The sequence below is a fragment of the Bubalus kerabau genome, chromosome 22 (genome assembly GCF_029407905.1).
Source record: "Bubalus kerabau isolate K-KA32 ecotype Philippines breed swamp buffalo chromosome 22, PCC_UOA_SB_1v2, whole genome shotgun sequence".
Lineage (NCBI taxonomy): Eukaryota > Metazoa > Chordata > Mammalia > Artiodactyla > Bovidae > Bubalus > Bubalus kerabau.
In genome coordinates, this window is record NC_073645.1 from 21,441,035 (window position 1) to 21,447,215 (window position 6,181).

The following is a 6,181-nucleotide window of genomic DNA, read 5'->3' on the forward strand; positions in this document are numbered from 1 at the left end:
TGACATGTGTATTCTTGTGAAGCCTTCACAATTAAGGCTATGAACATATCCATAGTTCCCCAAAGCTTTTTTGTGTCCACTTGTACCTTGTAATATCTTTTTCCCTTTCCCATCTCCCCACCCCACACACCTACTCATCTCTGTCCCGTGATGGTAGATTAGTTTATATAAATGGAATGTACAATATGTGCCTTTTCTTTTCCGGTGGAGGGGGCAGTCTGACCTCTTATACTCCATCATTTTGAGAGTCATTCATGTTACTGTTGTAATAATAATAGTTCATCTATTTTTAGCTACCACTGAGTATTATTCCATTGTATGGATATACTATAATTTGCTTATCCATTCACCTGCTGATGGATATTTACGTTGTTTCAAGTTTTTGGTTATTGCAGATAAAGCTACTGTGAACATTCATGCACAAATATTTGTGTGGACATATGTCTTCGGTAGATACCTAGTGGTGGAATGGCTCAGCTATGCGGTAGGTGTATTTTTGTTGTTGTTGTTATTTTTATTGGCCTTGTTCCAGGTGTAATTTGTCTATTTGTGTGTATGTGCTCTTGCCTGACATTTGTATCAGGGATGGTCATTCTAGACTCAGAATAAATTGGAAAGTTTTCTGTCTTGTGCTGTTTTCCAGAATAGTTTATATAATTTTACTGATGGGTTTAATAAAATTGTCTACACATTAACCTGAACCTGATGCCTTTTAGAAAGCTTTGGGGTTTTTTTGTTGTTTAATTTTGCCTGAGCTGCATGGCTTGCAGGATCTCAGTTCTCCAACCGGGGACTGAAAGCCTGGAATTCTAATCACTAGGAAACCAGAGAAATCCCTTTAAGGAAGTTCTTGGTTAATTTTCTCAATGTCTTAATGGTAGCTGGTCTTTGCAGGTATTTTTGTGGGTTATCTATTGCTCTTCCATTGGTGGCACTGTAATTTAAGTCATCTCTCCCACTAATTCTCTCATCTAATTCTCCAATTTACTGATGAGAACTTGAGGGAAGAACTCTAGGCTATTCTTCTCTATATTCCCATGAAAGGCACATAATAAGTGGTCATTTGGTAGAATGAATGAATATTGGTTTTAAGTTGCTGTAACAAACATACCTCAACATTTCAGTGTCTCATGCGAAGAGTTGACTCATTGGAAAAGACTCTGATGCTGGGAGGGATTGGGGGCAGGAGGAGAAGGGGACGACAGAGGATGAGATGGCTGGACGGCATCACTGACTCGATGGACATGAGTCTGAGTGAACTCTGGGAGTTGGTGATGGACAGGGAGGCCTGGCATGCTGCGATTCATGGGGTTGCAAAGAGTCGGACACAACTGAGTGACTGAACTGAACTGACTGAACTGAAACTATAATAAAAGCCTATTTATTGTTCACATATAATTCTATTTCTTCCTCACCTAGCTGTCCATTGTGGATATTCCAGGCCAGTGGGAGGTTTCCACCATGCAATGATTCAGGGACTAAGGCTCTTTCCACCTTGTGGCCCAGCCATCACTTCTGCATTGAGCTGGCATTTGGGAGATTTCTGAATTTACTAGAAGTGGCATTTATCACTACACTCTTCTTTTGGGGAGTCACATGACCTAATCTATATGTAAGGGGGTTGGAAATGTAGTCCCTCGTGGGGCATCAGCTGCTCAGCTCCAGCTCTATACCCTGGAAGAGGGAAAGGAACTTTCGGGTGGACAGTCCACAGGTTTTATTGCTGAGGGTTTCACTGCCTTGCTCTGTGAGACTTTCTTTGTGCCCGTGTTTGATGAATGGTTGTTTTCATGGCTGCCAAGAGCTGTTGAGTAAGAGTGTAACAGCAGACATTCATTTCCTTGCTGTGTTTGTCTGACTACTCACTGTGTCACAGCTGGAAAACTCATTACTCATGAGGACTTCTTTCCCAGGTACAAGAACATAAAGATATGTTTATTGAACACTTTTCAGAGTAATGGTAGTGAGCTATTAATCCAAAAATATACCCAAATAATAAGTTTAAATACTAGAGAAAATCCAAATAGTAAAGAGAATCTAAAAATACATACCAGTCAAATATTTCTTTCCTTTATTTGTTTATTTAAAAAGTTGAAACAGTTCCTTTAAGATAAAATGTCACAAAGAAGTTGTCCATATTAGAGGGTACAATTCAGTGGTTTTAGTATACTCACTAAGATGTGCAACAGTTACCACTATCCAGTTTCAAAACATTTCCATCCCAATCCCCCCAAAAAGAAACACTGTACCAGTTCCTTCCTCCACCAATTCCTTCCACCCAATTCCTTCTTCCGCCCAGTCACTGGCAGCCTCTAATCAATCTACTTCCTGTCTCTATGGATTCTCCTATTCTAGACATTCCATATAAATGGAATTAAAGAATATGTGATCTTTTGTGTGTACATAGCATAATGTTTTCAAGGTTCATCTATGTTGTAGCATGTATCAATATTTTGTTACTTTTTATGATAAATATAAATAATAGTCCACTGAATGGGTATGTCACACTTTATCATTCTTTCATTTAATTTTTCTTTAAATTGTGGCAAAATACACATGCCATCTTAATCACTTTTTAAATGTACAATTCACTGGTTTTAAATATGTTCATACTATTGGGCGACCATCTCCAGAACTCTTCTTATCTTTCAAAACTGAAAGTCCATGCTCATTAAATAATAAATCCTTATTCCTCCTTCCTCCAGCCTCTGAAAACCACTATTCAATACCTTCTGTCTCTATAAATTTGACTGCTCTAGGTACCTCGTGTAAGTGTAATCATATAGTGACTGGCTGATTTCACTCAGCATTAATATCTTCAAGGTCCATTCATTGTAGCCTGTGTCAGAATTTCCTAACTTTTTAAAGAGAAATAGTCCATTGTATACAGATACACTGCATTTTGTGTATCTATTTCTCCCTTAAAGGACACTTGGGTTGCTTCCACATTTTAGCTTTTGCGATTAAAACTGTTATGAACATGGGTGTACACATACCTCTTTGAGACCCTGCTTCCTCCTTTCCTGTGTGTATACACAAAAGTGGCATTGTTGGATCATATGGTGATTCTATGCTTAATTTCTTATGAACTGCCATAAATTGTTTTCCATACAGTCTGCACCATTTACATTCCCGCCAACAGCACACAAGGGTTCTGCTTTCTCCACATCCTCATGAACACTTGTTGTTTTCTGTTTTACTCATTTATTTTAAAACAAGTATTTGTTGAGGACCTGTTACGCCAAGGCTGTGCTCTGTACTTGGCAGAAAGTGGGACTGGCAAGATGTTAAGTCATAGTCTCCCTTGCTCTCAGGATCTCAGGGCACAATGAGGGAGATAGTCATGTTCAAGAGAAATATTGAAATGCAAGCTGAAGGACTTCCTACGGGCTGTCCAGTGGTTAAGACTCTGCCTTTCCACTGCAGGGGCCTGGGTTTGATCCCTGGTCGGGGAAAGAAGTTCCCACAAGCCGTGTGGCCAAAAAAAAAAAAAAAAAAAAAAGAAGAACAAGAAGAAAAGAAAAAAGAAATGTAAGATGATAACGGCTCTATAGAGATGAAAGAGTCTGTGCCAACACAGAGGAGGAAGTGAGAAATGATACCGGCAAGTCTCTACAAAGAACCTGATATTCAAGCTGGATTGCTAAAAGGTGAGCCTGAGGAGTTGAGGTGGAAGGGAGTGTAACTGAAGCCGGCGGAGCAGCACATAGTAGCCAGCCTCCAAGATGGCAGCGAGGACGGCCCCAAGTAGCCGCCCTTCCTGGTGGTTATGCTTTCATATACTCCTCCCTTTAGGCACTGGACGTTGACTGGTTCTGACCCGCAAAGCCAATGGGATGCTGTGAAAGTGACAGTGTGTGACTTCTGAGGATATGACACAGGAGACCTTGTGGCTTCCTACCTTGCTCTCTCTTCGATCTCCTGCTCTAGGGGAAGTCAGCTGTCATGTCGTGGGGATGCTCAAGATGCCTCCTGTAGAGTCCCAGGTGAAGAGGAACGGAAACCCCCTGCCAGCCTGTCAGCATAAGTCTGTCAGCACCACGTGTGAAAGTAAATCCCGCAGTGCCATCAGATAGCAGCAGCCCTGGCCAACATCTGACTACAGCCTCACAAAGCCCCTCAGCCAAAACCACTCACTAACATGCTGGTAATTTCCAGACCAAAACCACCCCAAAGCCAAATAATATATATTTATTATTGTTTTGGGACTTCCCTGGTGGCTCAGACGGTAAAGCGTCTGCCTACAATGCGGGAGACCTGGTTTCGATCCCTGGCTTGGGAATATCCCCTGGAGAAGGAAATGGCAATCCACTCCAGTACTATTGCCTGGAAAATCCCATGGACAGAGGAGCCTGGTAGGCTACAGTCCATGGGGTAGCAAAGAGTTGGACACGACTGAGCGACTTCACTTTCCTTTCTTTCCTTTCCTATTATTGTTTTAAGCCACTAAGTTTTGAAATAATCTGTGACACAACAAGAGATAACGAATGCAGCTAAGAGCATGAGAAGATCTGGTATATGTAGAAATGGTGGCATGAGAGACCACCGCCAGAAACCCCAATTTTAGAAAGGCTTCTGAAACGTCTGTGTAAGAGTGGGTGAGAGTGCCACCTGGTGGAGAAAGCTGTGCTTAGCCATTCCTTTCTTTTAGCATCTATTTTTCTAGCAATTAATAGTTCTACCTAACGTTTCTCCAAGGGCCGTGGGCGTGTGTGCTTAGTCGCTCAGCTGTGTCCCACTCTTTGTGATCCCATGGACTGCAGCCCGCCAGGCTCCTCTGTCCATGAGGATTCTCCAGGCAAGAATACTGGAATGGGTTGCCATGCCCTCCTCCAGGGGATCTTCCCAACCCAGTGGTTGAACCCAGGTCTCCTGTATTGCAGGTGGATTCTTTATCATCTGAGCCACCAGGGAAGCTCAAGAATACTGGAGTGGGTAGCCTATCCCTTCTCCAGGAGATCTTCTCTACCTAGGAATCAAACTGGGACCTCCTGCATTGCAGGTGAATTCTTTACCAGCTGAGCTATCAGGGAAGCCCAAGAGCCACAGTGAAGTCCAATTATGTGGGTCACATACACCTTTGCTTATAGATGCAAAGATTAACCTTTAAAAAATGTCATGTTAAGTATTAATTGGGCTTCCCAGGTGGCATTAGTGGTAAAGAACCCACCTGCCAATGTAGGAGATGTAAGAGACAATCCCTGGGTTCAATCCCTGGGTCAGGAAGATTTCCTGGAGGAGGACATGGCAACCCACTCCAGTATGCTTGCCTGGGAAATCCCATGGACAGAGGAGCCTGGCAGGCTATGGTCCACGGGGTTGCAAAGAGTTGGACATGACTGAGGCAACTTAGCACACACACACAAGGTATTGATTAACCTCTTTTTCTATTTTATTTTCTCCTTTGGTCTCTTCCACCTCTCAGCTATCCAGGGGAAAACACCAATGGCACCAGGATTTGAGGCAAAAAGTGAAGACTCAGAATGCTGGTGAAGGCAAAGAAGGAACCTGGAGAACTTGATTATGAAAAATGAGAATCAGGCTCCCAAAGAATCCAATTGACCAGGGGAAGTCTTTGATCGCTGATGTTGGCTGTGGCTGTTTTCCCTTTTTGATCTCTAGAGCCTTTTTTTATCCTCCAATGTTTTCCTCAAATAATGTCCGGGAGTTGATACCCCTCAATTTCATAGCTGCCAAGAGAGAAAACCAATAAAACTGCTAGCTACAGTCAGCTTCAGGCCAGTGGTCCAGACAGACCCAAGGAGGAGGGATTGTAAAGAAACTGAAATCTACCTTTGGAGTAAATTACTGGTGGTGGAATTTCAGGTAAAGTTACTGTATAAAAAATATTCTTTTCTCTGCTTTTCCTAGCCTCATTCTAAAGAAGGACAAGCAGAGTCCAGCAGAAAAGCCTGGCCCAGCCACAAAGCCTGGCCCATTCCTCTAAGAAGCAGGAGCAGAGAGATTTCTAAATACAGCTTAGTGGTCAGTGGGGGATTTGGATCTGTCTACCTTCTGGCTGTTTGGAGGGGGATGTGATTACTTCCGACTGGGGCAATCAGGGAAGGAGTGCAGCATCTGACTCCTGCTTAGATTAATGGGCTTCTCTGATGTCTCAGATGGTAAAGAATCCATCTGCCAATCCAGGAGACGAAGGTTCCGTCCCTTGGTCTGGAAGATC